This window comes from Haliaeetus albicilla, chromosome 19 (assembly GCF_947461875.1).
Source record: "Haliaeetus albicilla chromosome 19, bHalAlb1.1, whole genome shotgun sequence".
In the NCBI taxonomy this organism is placed as follows: Eukaryota; Metazoa; Chordata; class Aves; order Accipitriformes; family Accipitridae; genus Haliaeetus; species Haliaeetus albicilla.
In genome coordinates, this window is record NC_091501.1 from 5,542,443 (window position 1) to 5,557,071 (window position 14,629).

The following is a 14,629-nucleotide window of genomic DNA, read 5'->3' on the forward strand; positions in this document are numbered from 1 at the left end:
TTTGTAAGAAACCAGACGAGAACAGAAGACACAGGTTAGGCCAAGGCTGAGGACAGTATGCCCCCACTGTACAGACGCTACTCGTACATAGGTGATGTCACCACTTCCAAATCTGATTTGAATTGTTCTAGATGAATGATGACCATAATCACCATGAGCTAGCAGCTAATTCAAACCAGTGGAATATGCATTTAGAGAGAGGCAAGCCAATTACATAGTACAAAGATTCTTGCAGGGCATAACAGAGTTTATAAGCAGCTGGTAGATAATAGCTTTTTTAAATAAACACTGTCTAAATGCACAATCCAGATTGCACACAGCTTTTTGAATCTCAGTAGCTGCTGTTTTATTTTCCCTGCCAGTTGCAGCCAGAGACTCAGAAAGATGGCAATGAATTGACTACTGGTTGTAATTAGAGAAGCCTAGGAAGATGGTACCTCCATTAGTAGGTGACCTCTCTAGCTACTAGGTCTGCTTTAAACATCTCAGCAGAAAGTGTGACACCTCCCAGAACATTATCAGGACTCAGAGAGGTGGGAGGGAGGAGTCCAGAGAGATTTTTATATATAAATTACTTTTCAAGTCTAAGCATGCTTCATCTAAGGGGTTGGGGTTATACGCTGCAGTGTGATCCTCAGTCTCAGTATTTGCCATATTACTTCTTTGCCTTAACTACTATAGGCTAGTCCTGAATCACAAGAGGCTTCTGGCCAACTTTTTGCAGGTTTATTTTGGTTGAATTTCAAAATCATTGCTATTTTTTGACCAGGTGTTGTTTCACTGGTGAAATTGTTGCTTATTTTAAGATAGCATCTGTAGATTTCTCCTTTGCTGGACTGTGTCACCGTTGCACTAGGAGATGCCTCTGAACCCCTGGCTACCTGTTGGCTGTGGACAGCCACTCTCCTTTGGGGGTTCAGGACAGTCAGTTCTGTACAGAAAAGCTCCCCAGACAGAGTATGATGTTATCAACAACCACAGAAGCCTGCTCAGGTGTGAGGAGAAGGAAGGGGAGTTCAACAAATGCACTCATTGACTAGAAGGACCTTGTCCAGATCAATACTGGGCAGCAATATGCAAATAGTCCCTCATGTTCTCACTTGCTACGAGCACTCTAAGTTCAGCCTGATCAAACCAATAGGACTTTGGGGATTTTTTCCAACTGGGAAGTATTGCCCTTTTCTCATAAACCCTGTGAATGACCTTTGCTTTGATATCTCCCCTCTGGACATCGTTCATCTGAGTCAAAGGAAGCCATCAGAAGCACAGATAAATGGCTAGCTGGACAGGTAGACTTCTTACACTTATTTGGATGGATGAGCGTTAAGTAGTTGAAACTCAGCCTCTTCTATAAGTGTCAACATCAGCTCTTAACACAAAAGAGCTGAGCCCTATGGCAGAACCAAGTTCTGCCCTCAGACAGGACCGCGGGTTTTGTGCTACAGGGAAGAGGCTTTCCCAAGGTGACGGGGTGCCCCTCTGAGACCTAGTGCCTCTCCCGAGAAGCAGAGACAACAGGAACAACAAGTAAGAACTGAGAGGGAAAAGGAGAAAAGAAAAGCTTTATTAGAAAATATGCCACATTAAAATAAAGGCAACCCCACACCATTCCAGCTGTACAAAATTCAGGCCCTTAAGTTTTTTTCCAAGTAGAGATATTAATAGCAGAGACCAGCATTTTTGATGCAATTCTTTTTATGTAGAACAATATAGAGAGTCTGCTCTCATAAACACAGTAGGACGCAAACAACCGGAGGCAAGTTCTCTTCTCACAGCAGCAGATCTTTCCCAGCCAGCTCTCCGGCCTCTGGGGCTGCTCCCAGGACTGCAGCTCCCCTTCGCTGCCTGTTTCCCACATGCTGCATCCCTCCTTCCCCACCTGAACTGTCTCTCATCCACCCACACATATTCCTTTCCCAAAATAATACCCAGACAAAGCCCGGCTTCCCACAGTATTCAAATTCCTGAGCTGCCTTTGTCCTGGGTGGAAACATGTGCTTAGCAGTCTATTGCAGTATCGTAAATGAAGCACAGTTTTCTGCAAGACATAATCCAGCTTACAGTACACCAGTGTGCTGAGATGCTACATTCAGACCTTTGCCCCGAGCTCTCTTATTAAATGTCAGCTATCATATGTTTACGCAATACTAGAGCTAAGCATCCTCATCACAGTATTGATACCAATGAAGTCTACCAACCTCTGCTGTCTTGTTTCTTTGAATTTGACATCCGTCACAGACAACACTTGTATTTGCAGAGATACTGTTAGGGTCCTGCAACTGTGATAAATAAAAAAAAAAAGCAGAAGCGCTGCATGAGAAAGAGCAAATGGAAAATCCCTGTGTATCCATGCTGCGCATATTCTCTACCACACAGCAAATGACTGCTCTTCACCACCTCCTCCCAGCTAATGAAATAGCCCGGGCAAAATCCTCTACACCTGAGGGGAGAAAATGAGTATAAAACTCCACCCTCTCTTCTTTTGCAGGGTTTTATGTCTATTGGGCACAAGACCATGAGGCAGTGGTCCTGTGCACCTCTGAAAGGTAAATACGAATCACATGAAGTTACAGCAGTTCCCACCCATGCCTGAATACTGGTAAGAGTAAGGTTTTATAGCTTAAGCTCTTGCTGCTTTGGCTCTGCAGCTGATGAAATCCGTGGTGGCAGTGAAACTGAGCCCTGTTATTCTTACGCATTTTCTCCTGCCCTGCATAGGCCACCCACCACCCACAGATGTCCTGTGAAGGCAAGCCACATAGCTTTAAAAAAAGCAGGAGGTGAAAGAGGTAATATTAAAGCAGGCTGCAAAGTGCACCAGTAAAGTTCCTTATCATATGAGTAGGAGTGTGGTGGGTCATTTACTTGGCGCCTGCGACTGCAATGCCCCTGGGGAATCCTGCTAAATGTTATCATCCTGCGGCAGGGCTTCTCCTCAGAGCCCCATAAAAGAGGCCGGGAAGTTACTTGCATTCCAGGGCCAGCAACTGTTAGAGTACAACAGAGCACTGATGCCCTGGCTAAAGGATATCAGGAATGGGACATCAGCAGAGATCCGGATCCTGCCTGGACAGATCTTCACAGATGGTGACTTTTATCCATTAGAGGATGGCAAAAGCAGTATAGGGATACAAGCTAGGCTGAAAGACTGAAGCCAAAAATATTCCTGTCACTTGATCAGTGTCAGTGCCAAAGGACATGGCTAGACAAGCTTACTCGCTTGATTTTTCGAGTGGGCTGCCATGAAGCCCAAAACCACCCCTTATAGCTGCGTGGATCTGGGGCATTCAGGTACAAGACAATTCTTCATGCCAGGTAAGCTAGCATGGTCCTACTGCGTAGCTCCTTTCAAGAAGCAGTAGCATCCACCAGCAACCTGTGAGAGCAGCCTCAGGAGTCTGGGAGGAGTCATATTTTTTCTGTGAAATACTATATTTCTCTGAAAAGAGGTTAGAAAATGCAGCCAAGAAGCAGAAGGAAAGGATGAAGATAATTTTTTTCCTTTAAGACGTCTATATCTGTCAAGCTTGGCTGAACATGAAGACTTTGGAGAGGTAGGACTTTTGAAGTAACAATGAAAGCCATTATAGACTTTTAATACCAATATTTTTAATACCTCAGCTTGGGTATAAAGTGAAGAGAAATGACAGAACAGCTAGAATAAACTGGCTTGGTCTCAGCACACTTCAAAGAGAGCATGAAAACAGCTTGGATCTACATATACATCTCTCTAATTCACTTGAGTACTGGAGTTCAGCCCCACTCTGCTAAAATCTTACTTCAGTGCTCAGGAGCAGTATCTGTACTACATTTTGCAGCTATAAAAAGAAGCTAGGACTCAAGTTTTGAGAAAGCACCTCCTTATAAGCACAAGCAAAGGGGCAGAAGTGATTTTATCAAGCTGAAGACTGGGGATGTAATTCTGCGGTGAAAGGGAAAATGCAGAAAATATAAGTTTTGTCTGAAAACGGGTTTCATTCCAACATAACCAATTCCATCCTGACCCAGCATCAGAAAGTGGTTTAATGAACCACAGCTGAAGTGGGAAGCAGAGTTGTTCAGGTTTAAGGACATGCTGTCTCCGCTCCGCGAGGCGCAGGGGATTCACGTCAGGGTTTCAAGGGAAACCCTTTCCCTCGGATCGCAGTGCAATTCAGGCTGACAAGACTGGCAGTTACGAGCAGATAACAAAATGTTGGTTGACGTTGCACACGCAAGAAGTTGCAGCGCCCTGCTCCTAATTTGACAGAATATATCTGCGTATAGATCTATGTATCTTTCCAAAATTATCTATAAGTACCTAGATGCATCAGACTTTATTTCATTTAGCCCTCTCTTCTCTCTTCGGTAATCCCAGGGGAAGGCCAGAGAAATACACCCTGAAAGCTTGATTTCTCTTCCAACAAATCACCCTTTCGAGTTGAAGAGAATGCGTTTCGTTCTGGGGAAATCTCTCCTGATTCTGCTGCGACAAAGCAGCAGCCTCAGCCTCCAGGTGTCCTTGCAGCGTGGTACCTCTCAGGCAGGTGTTGTGGATGTGAGAGACAGAAAGCTCTTGTTCAGCCTGGGCTCCTGTGGCCTCCCAGCCTCTCGCAGCTTGAGCAAAGGGAGGAAAACACAACCACTGCTGGAACAAAATGTCCTTGTAAAAACAACAGATCTTCCTAACTTTAAGCATTTGCTAATCAAGGCTATGGCTAGGAAACAAGACCTGTTCTTTCTAATCTCTATAGAAACGCTCAGTCACGCTTCCTTCCGAACCCATGCACAAATCACTGCAAGCATGTCAGCGTGGACCAGCAAGCCTTACTGGCTGGTTCAGCCTTTATAGCCAGCACAATGTTTGTCTGAAGTATGCAGAGAGGATTTTAAAAAAAAAAGTGTTTGTTCTCTTATTTATAGGCACAATTAACAAAAAATTCAAGTGATCGTTCTACCTTTCCTGTTTATCATGCATTGCAATGGGAAACCTGGGATGCTGAGAGCTATCTGCAAATTCCTGGAAATCCACAGACATTTGCATGCATTCCCATAATATTTGACTAAACCTAGGACTAAAAGTTAAAACCATGAAAATGCTCTTTATAGCAGACGTTGGTCTTTTTTTGTTAGAAAACTGGCTTATTCAATTATTTGTCAGATTGAGATTTTTGCCTCAGAGACTCCAGTTAGAAGCTAACTTGAAATCTTAAATGACATTTGAGGTCTTGCTTCAGCTTGATGGCTGGAAATCTGATGACAGCCTGAAACAACTGTAAAGGCCACTCGACCCTCTTCTTCTGGTGCAATCTAGGAGTACCCAGGAGCTCCCCACCTCGTCTTTGCAGCTGCTTGACAATCTGTCAGCCGCTTGCAGGCCGACTTCTGGCAATCTGTTTGGATGCACGTGGCAGAATAGGTTTGCTCACTCCTGTGACTGAACGTCTTCATGGGCCCCACGGGGATGCCCGCTGTCGGATGCAGCTAACCTGGTCTCGGGGAGACCTTCAGGTGTCATGCACACTTAAGAGTAGGTCCTCTCCTCACAGGCAAAGGTATGCCTTGGTGTTCAGGATAGTCAGTAATGCTGGGACCGTGCTTTGGAGCTCCCTGGCTTACCCGCGCCATGAACAGTGGGATCTACATCTTTACCTACACCAGCAGCGACGCCTGCATGTAGCTCTAGAAGCCATGGTGTGATCACCAGTAGTGATAAAGATTGCTGCTGCCAGGCAAGGCAGCTCGTTTGCCTTCAGCTCTAATGCAGAGGAGCTCTGCGTAGACCAGCGATTGTCATTCAGTGGCCCGTGGGTACCGGATTTTTCTTCCTTCGATGCATGTTCTCGGAAAAGACTTTGTGTGTCCTCGTTCCGAGTTCACTTCATTCATTCCTTACCTCTTTATCCCTTATTAGTGAGGGGAACAGCTTTTTGCTTGGCCTGTCTCACAGTAGCAGTTTACTTAGCATCTGGGAGAAATCCTAAAGAAAAAAGAAAAAAAATCCATTCCAGGAAGCAAGACCTGTGTAATGAGTATGGGTTCCATATCTGCTCCCTGACTAGCATTTCAAATCCATCTTAATAACAAAGCAACTGAAGTCTATTTGCATTTTATAAAAACAAAATGTGAAATCCTAGCCTAACGCTTTGAAATCGAATCTAACAGCTCACAAATTCCATGTGTCATGCTAATCTGAAGGCTCTGCCTACCATAAACATTTCTGAATCCACAATTGCATTTAACGCTGCTTCTGCCACACTTCACTGGAAGAAGAGAAAGAGGAAAAGCTCTCTCTGCAGCACTGAAAGTAATCAGCCTTAGAATAATCAGCCTTATATAATCAATCTTAATTGTAAAAATGTTTTGAAAAGAAAAACGATAGAGTAGAAGTTTGTGACATCAACAACAGGATTATCTGGACATAGGATTTTAAAATTCTATTGTCTAGTTAAATTAGCCAATTTCCTCCATTCTTGCAATGACAGATTTAGCCAATTAACATGACCAATAAACTTTATGATGTGTAGATTAGGATTTCAAAATCGATTAAACAATGTTAAGGACGTAAGTGCAATTAGGCTTCCTTGCAATCCTGATGGTATTTGTAATTAACTTGGAGCTTCAACCTGAAAGACTAAAGGCCAGATGCTCAGCAAAGCACAGCTGACAGTAAGATAATTAAGTTATATCACATGATGCTAGCTGCCACCTGGGCTTAATCCAGAACCCTAGCCTTACACTAGAAGAATTACTTTAATTATATACTGCGAAAGGAGAACATGTCTCTCAGTGGCTGTAGGTAAATCATGACATGTACTCGTAAGCCCTGATTCAACAAAATTCATACACAGCAGAGTAAGAGCATCGGCCCTGCGTCAGCCCAGAAGCCCACGTCGTCCTCTGTGGTGCCTTTGAGAGCGCTCGGTAGCAGACATCCCTGCCAGCTGCTTTCAGTGGGACTTAAAATTAAGGACAGGCTTATTTATATAGGGGTCTAGATGCCAAGGAAGGGAAGGGCCAGGGTGCACAGGCAAACGCAGACAGTGAGACTTCTGCTGCTTTGCCATTTCCTCCAGGGAATTAAGATTAATCTTAATTAATAAGATTATGATCTTAGCTTAAAAGGCTATGAAGCTGTAGGACTGGGTATTTCGACACTCAGTGGCTCGTGGAGGTCATTACCACAAGGTCCCTGACTGCCTTAAAACCTGTGAGCAACTCTGAGGTGAGTAGAAAGCTTTATGTGCATGGTTAAGGCCCCAAACAACATGAAGAGATGGTCACCTATTTCCACGTACACAGAGAAGTTGTAGCAAACTGTCATTTTTAAATGGATACTTAACAAACTAGGTGCTTGGCTGTGAATGCTAAAGATTGTTGTGTGGTTGCACTTGATGACTTTTCAGGAAGCAATCAGCATTTTTCCCTTTCTCCCACAGAAGCTGTTGAGATCTACAGCTTAAGCACCAAAGAGATGAGAAGCTGAGAAAAGGGCAGGAAAGGACAGAAATGTATGTATAGCACATCTGCAAAAAAAATTGTATTTTTCACTTGATTGAATTAATATACCTGCTTGCAAAGTCTGGGATTCATCTTGTCCAGCTTTGTATATCTAAGAATTATCTAAGTTTCCCTTATAAGCAGTAAAGAAAAATAAGCACCCCCAGAGGGCAATATATCCCAGCTATCTTCGGTGGCTGTGCTCGAATGGGGTGACTCACCCTCTGGAGATGGCTATTTCTTTCTATAGAGAGATTTTAAAGGACGAACTTAGACTGGGATAACCAGATTTTAGTTAGTGAGACAAACTCCGCCCAAAGAGACCAAAAATGTGAGTTTTTTTCCTAAAGAACCAGTCAGTGATTAAAATGAGTAGGACACTGAGAAGGAGAACGGAGTCCTGCTGTAAGAGTTATAGATAATTTACACTTATCTTCCCATTCATTTGCTTGGTTGCAGCGTTTAACTGTGATGTGCTAAGACGCTGCCTGGATTCTCACTCTGTGTTGACTAAGCAAGCTTTTGAGGTGAATGGGAATTTTTCAGAATAAGGATAAAGATAATACTAAGAATGAACATCTGGATTTCTTCCTGTGAGAAAAATAGGAAGGAACAATCTTACTTATCCTTTGCTACAGCAGATGAATGTCATCACCCACTAAAACCTACCTACAACAGGACAAGTAAAAAGAATTTGCAGTCTTTGAGCCAAGCTTGGACAACTCTGTTCCTGGAAGTAAAAGTGGCTTCTTTTAAGATTAATGGTGCATTCTGCACCCTTCAGCTTAACACGGGAAATGGGAAAAAGTTTTTTGGAAAACAGCATCAGCCTTGGGCAATACATGTATTTGGAAGGCTCTGTAATGCGTGCCTTTGCTGAGACCTTGCTTTCTTCTTATCCTATTTACTCAGAGCAGCTTGATACTTTATTCTTTTTATCCCAGCTCATTCTCACTTCTGCTTTTCCCCCACTGCATTCTTGCAGTGTGCTATGTTGGAGGTCGGGCAAGAAGATCATGATTCTTCCAACCATGAAACCGCTTGATGTCTGTTCATTGTATCTTCCTTTTCTTCTTTCTTCCCTCTTTCTCATGATTTCATGCTCACATGTGACTTCAGTCTCCAAAGCTTGTTCAGCACCATGAGATCCCCACCTATCCTTAATCATGCTCCTTATCGTGTTGATTTATTTTAAACACATAATGGTGATGCAAGTTTTTCTTCAGCTCTTTTGTAGAAAATTCCTTTTGGATATCCATTCTTGAAAACTATTTGTTTCATGATAGCTGGAATCCATCTGTGGCCTCTAAAGATGAGCCTACTCCTATGCAATAAAACTGGTATTTCAAAGCCCTAGTGCAACTTCACTGATTTTGCAGAATCACAGAAGGGAGGAATTTAGATCCATTGGGTTTATGCTACTCCAGAGCACAGCTTGGTGTAACTTGTTTATTGGTTTCAAACCTCTGATGTAATTTGTGAACCTGTACTCTATGTATTTATCCTGAAAGACTTTGCCCTATCCCACTCTGACTGCCTAGAAAAGCTCTTTGTTTCAAAGGCAAACCTGCTAATTAGTGCCATTTTCATGGGAAAAAGGTCATTCTAGAGTAATGCAATTTTATCATTCTGACTTGAATAAGTTATCCAGCTGAAGGCAACCAAATTTGTTTCTGGGCAATCCTCTGTGTTAGTAAATTGCATGGATGTAGGTGACGGAAAGGCTGGTCTATTCTTTCTAAAGGTATTCACTGTCCACTCCTCTCCCTTGTACAGCTGATTTACAAAGTGGCTGCCTGCAATAGCAAGGGCCTGATGGTGAGCTCAGAAGTAGTTTATTACCTGTGTTCTCAGGTATTTCTGCTGTAGAATACCTCTTTGTGTGACCACAGAACTACTATATTACACTGAACTCCCAATGAGAAGTGAATATGCACCTAAGAGACATTTCTTTCTCATACCTGTTGGTCTGAGTTATTATGCCTTCACACCTTAAGGCTTACATACATATTTTTGCTGTTGCCATTTTAAGGCGGTGGTTAAAATAAAGTATGCGAGATGTAGACTAGCAACTTTCAAGTTGTTATCTATTGACGAGGATTAAGATGGATGTTTAATCTTAGAGACCCAGATACGCTCAGCAGATATGCATGGACTGACTCTGATAAGCAGGCAGTGACTAACCCAGGATTTCTGTGTTATGACAGCATCATCGTTGTTGAGGGTGGAAGGATCCTGCCTGTCCTGCTCTGCTCAGCCTGCGGTCAGACTAATGCAAGGCAGCCGCTGCAGTAGATCTAAGGCAGAACGTTGATGGCTCACATTTGGGACAGAAAGCATAGAAAATATAGAAATTTAGCAGAGCAACACTCATAGAACTGGCTGAGGGTGCCATTGCTCAGAGATATTAAAGGAAAGGGCACTTTGCAGTACTTTCTGAATTGGCATGAACTTAACCCCAGGGTCCTGTCAGTATTGCCTCCCGTGGCTGGGAGAGGGGCTGCAGAACATCTTCTCTGGTGGTCCCCACGCCCAGAGCATCACCACCAGCCAAGGACCCAAATCCTGGGGATCTTCATCAAGCAAAACTCTGACGTGCTGCAGTGGTCCATGAAAGCTGGCACCGACTCTTTATTGTTAAATGCTTTGGGACACCTCAAATATGAATGGAGCTATATAAAATTCAATTCTATTGTAAAGAAAACAGCTGTCACGAATTAAGGCTACGTTCAGCTTTTGAGATGTGGACGACTGTCCAGTAGGGAACGAACAGAAAACTCAACCCATTTAACTTTAAAATGGAGATTTGTCTTCTCTTTCCCAGAAAACAAAACCCCAGGGATTTTAAATCTATAAACCACATATAGCGTATCACCCAAACAATTTCTTTTGAGGTTTGAAAAACCCCTTGCTGCTAATTATTGGTTATAGATGGTTTGAAAGAAAAATGTAGTTCTAATGCTGGGTTTAATTAAAATGCCTTTAATAACAGTCATGGATTTTGCAGCACAAGTGCTAAAAGGCCAAATCCTGCTTTTGCAGTGAATTGAGTTCAGAAGAACTAGATGAGCAAGCAGCCCAAGCAAGATTTGGGCCAAAATTTGCAAAACAGTTTTGCTTTTAATATGACTGAAGTCCGCTTTCCCAATAAGAACATTTTCTGGAAAGGAGCAGATTTACTGTTTGAACTTTATCATTTCCTCTTCTGCAAAACAATAGGAAAGAAAAGGAACCTTTCCAATTTTTTACCCCTTTAATTAATAAGACATTATTTGGCGTATGACAGGAAAAATATGTGATGAATGTACTTGATAGGTTATGATTAATAGTGGTCTAGGGAGGTTTTAGAGACATGAGACGCCCCATAAACACAGAATTAATACCAAAGTGAACATTTTTGTAATGTCCATTTTGGCACTTTCCCTCACCTAAGATGTTAGTAGCTTTATATGTCATATAATTAATGCTTTAAAAAAAAATAAAATGCAAACAGCTCTTTTCAAACCATAACAATTCATTGTATGACTTATGTGGGTTTGAACTGGCACAGTTAGTCAAAACATTCCTAGTGCCACTTTATTTCCATAAAGCATTTGTATTGTAAACTTTACCAGAAATTTTTGTGCCAGGTTTGAAGAGTTCAGGCAGAGGGCACTTTGAATATAGGGGCTGGATGCAACTTGCTTATCAAAATGATTTAATAACGTAATTAGTAATAATTAGAGAAAGAGAGGGAAGCTACACCAATGGAATCTCTAACTTATAGCCAGAGTCTGCATCTAGATATATTCTATTTTAGGAAAAATTAATATCTCTGTTCAGGTCTGAAAATACTGGCCCTGACTTACCTCTCACACTGGTGGAAATTACAAATAACTAGTGCTGTTAATCCAAAATAATATAAGTATAATGGGATCTTTCAGCCCATTGTCCATCTCTTTCATTAAAGGTGATGTCTTTCACTTGGTCCTCTCTAGAAAGATGCTCAATCCAGGGCTGGGTTGGGTATGCTGCTGAGCTGATGGTAGAGGCAGTCACACCGCATGCGCTACAGGCCCTTCATTTCTGAGCACCCAGACCTAAAGACCACAGTTATAAAACAGTAATATACTCATCAACCTTCCCCAGCCTCCAAAAGAAACAATGGAAGTGAGGAAAAATGGAAGGTTGATACTAAAAGCAATCACCCAAGTGATGGCACTGTTAGAGAAAGGACAGTTTCTGGTCTGGTTACTAAACCAGTGATCATTAAGGGACAACTGAAATGTTCAGGTTGTCCCTAAAAAAAAAAGAAAATTAGAATGTGTAGCTGAGGATCTTAAACCATGTTTCACCAAAAATATAAGATGCTTTGTCAAGGATGAGAGAACAGGGATATTGAAGGGTTTGTGATGAAAAGATGTATTTTTAGAGAAAAAAGAGGTGGAGTAACATTATATGCTATGCTGTAAGAGACCATAAAGGAGTAAGCGATCACGTAGCATGGATAAAACTATTTGGAGTACCTAAGTACAGTATATTATGCTATGCAAAAATATACGTGAAAGATAAATATTAACATTAAGGATAAGGTCCAGGTTTTCCTGAGTATGATAGCGGACAATTTTCTTTATCAACTAAGATAAAGTTCATTGAACAAGAGGGCACCCTTAATTAGACTTTGTTTTTAAAAGTGATAAGAAATAAAAACTTGTTTCAAGTGGATCATGGGTTGATTCAGTTTAAATACAATTTAAGGATAAACAAAGGCAGTTTTGTAATTAAGGTTTTAGATTTCAAATGGATAAAGACTGAAAAATGAAGGTATCTAATTAGTGAGCTATCCAAAAGAAATGAAGGACCTGAGTGCAGAGGAAACATAGAATTACTCAAAGTCAAATGGATGAAGCCTATCTGGAATCTATATCATAAGCAAAGGAAAAATCTTTGTAAACTTGTAGAGAAGCACTCTGGACAGAAAGAGGTAAATAACCACCTTAAAGACTATGTTAAGATTTTAGAAAAAGCCTTCTCAGGAGGGAAAAATTGGATGATCAGCAAAATGAGCTACATTAGATGTCAGGAAACATACAGGTAAAGTGAGAATCAATGAAATTCAAGCTGAATTACACCTTGAAAAAACAATTGAGACAATAAGCAAGAAGCTGTTTAACCATATGTATAAGATCGAAGAAAAAGTAAAGTCCCACTGGAGTGAAGGTGGTGTAGAAATCAATGATAATTCAGGTAGTTTCAAAACTCTCCCTTGTTTTTAATAAAAACAATGAAATAGAGTAGGGAGAGTAATGAAAGTGCAACCCTCAAACTGAAAATACACACAGCTGAAGTTGAAACAGAAATCTCTGGACCAGACAATCTCCCTCCTGGAACTGTGAAAGAGCTGGCAGAAGAAACTGAGGATCGGGTAACGATTTTTGTACTGATTACGTTAAATTGGCATGGTGCATTATGGTTGAACATAGCTAATGTAATACTGCTGCTTGAGAAAAGATGGAAATAGGTTAGTGCCTAGTTGTCGGTGGGCTGACTTTAATAGTATACAAAATATAAGAATGAATTTTGAAAGAAAATATATGTAGAGAGAAATAAAAAAATATATAAAATGTAGTATGGCTTTAACAAAACTGAATCATGCAAGAATAAGCAGGTATATTTCTTTGGTGATAAAAATGCTTTCCTAGACAAATGAAATGCAGCATTTTATCTGGATTTCAGGTAAACGTTTGATATGAAGCTGTAGGGAAAAAGGTTACATTATGTGCAGAAGCTGAGAATTAGTATAATAACTATAAGGTCAACAGGGAACTGCCTAAAGGGCAGCTCACAACAGGTTCTGCTGAAAGGAAAGTTATCAGGTGGGAGGAACTCTATTGTTCGACAGATTGACCTTAGGACCTATTTTCTTAATAGTTTCATTAGTGACCTTGGCACGGAAAATAGGAGCAAATGAGAGATATTTACTGATGACGTAAAAATGGAAAGCATGAGAAGAATTAGAAAGAAAGAAATGGATAACCTTGGGGGCTGCCGCACTGGAAGTGAGATCATGTGTAACAGAACGGAGAGCAATGCCCTTGCATGGAGGGAGCAAAGGCATGGGTCTGCCCCCATCTGCCTGCTGCGGGCTAGTTTGAACCTTCAGAGACAGCTAACCAGCATTAAGCACATGGATACAGGTCAAATGTAGGCCTTCTGTCTCCGAACCATGAATTTCTACTGGGAAAAAACATCTGCATATGAATGGACCACAGGATGGGTCTGGGCGGTCAACAGGATGCATCCATGGACAAACCCTGAAGGTACTGTGGTGACTATATAGGGGAGGTACTTCCAACAGCAATAGGAAGATAGTAGTGCTGCGTGAGAAGCTGTGGGAAGTCCACAGAGGGAATACTGTTTTGTTTCCTGCTCATCTATTGTCACGAAAGCAGCATTGAAACTGAAAATAATGCAGTGAGGGACTTCTCAAGAGAGTGGAGAGACGACTTCCTGAGAAAATATAACAGGGCTTGTTCAGGTCAGCAAGGTGAAGTTTGAGAAGAGGTAGGATTGTTTTCTCTAAGTACATTGGGGGTGGAGAAAGGAGATGAGAGGAAAAGAGCTATTGAAGCTGAAGGACAGCTCTGGCACAAGAGCTCTGTACGCTGCTTCCTACTCAGAGCTGTGAATTATTGGAATGGTTTCCCAGTAGCAGTATTTGAAGGAAAAAGCCTGACTAGCTCGTTATTAAGCAGTTTATACAATGGACTCTACTTCCACCAGTTGCCTGATGTAGCCAGGCAGAGGGCTCACAGCCTACAGGGTCTCTTCCAGTCCTACACTCTGAAGCTGCAGCCACACGCATCTTGCCAGCGGAGGTGGACTTGCAGGGCTTTTCTCTGACAATTTCAATGTAACTGATTCCACTTATGACCCTTCATCATAAATATTTGGACACTTTGAAAATGCTGGCTTTGAAAGAAAGGTGGGAGACCTGCAGAATGCTATCTCCACACTTTTGGCAGTATTAGCCTCATCCTAGGGATTTTAAGAGTTAACCAAGCTCAGAAACACTGAAGCTGAAAAAAGGAGCAGGGAGGGTGTGGGGCAGGAGGGAGGAATTGTCAAAAGAAGGCAAGTTAGGGTAAGACCTTACTGAGCCCTGTCCTTT

The 14,629-nt window shown here is 41.8% G+C and overlaps 1 long non-coding RNA gene across 3 annotated transcripts in view; it reads right to left on the reverse strand.

Annotated features, from left to right (window-relative positions):
• Window positions 1-14,629, reverse strand: part of LOC138690063 (uncharacterized) — a 40,635-nt gene that overhangs the window by 20,785 nt on the left and 5,221 nt on the right. The window contains exons 1-2 of one of the 3 annotated variants that reach the window (XR_011328853.1): window positions 6,797-6,981; window positions 2,199-5,959 (exon numbers count right to left, since the gene is read on the reverse strand). This is a non-coding gene — a long non-coding RNA (uncharacterized lncRNA). Of the gene's footprint in view, window positions 1-1,543; window positions 5,960-6,796; window positions 7,000-14,629 lie in introns of those variants that run through there. The other 2 variants (XR_011328854.1, XR_011328855.1) reach the window with 2 other exon arrangements.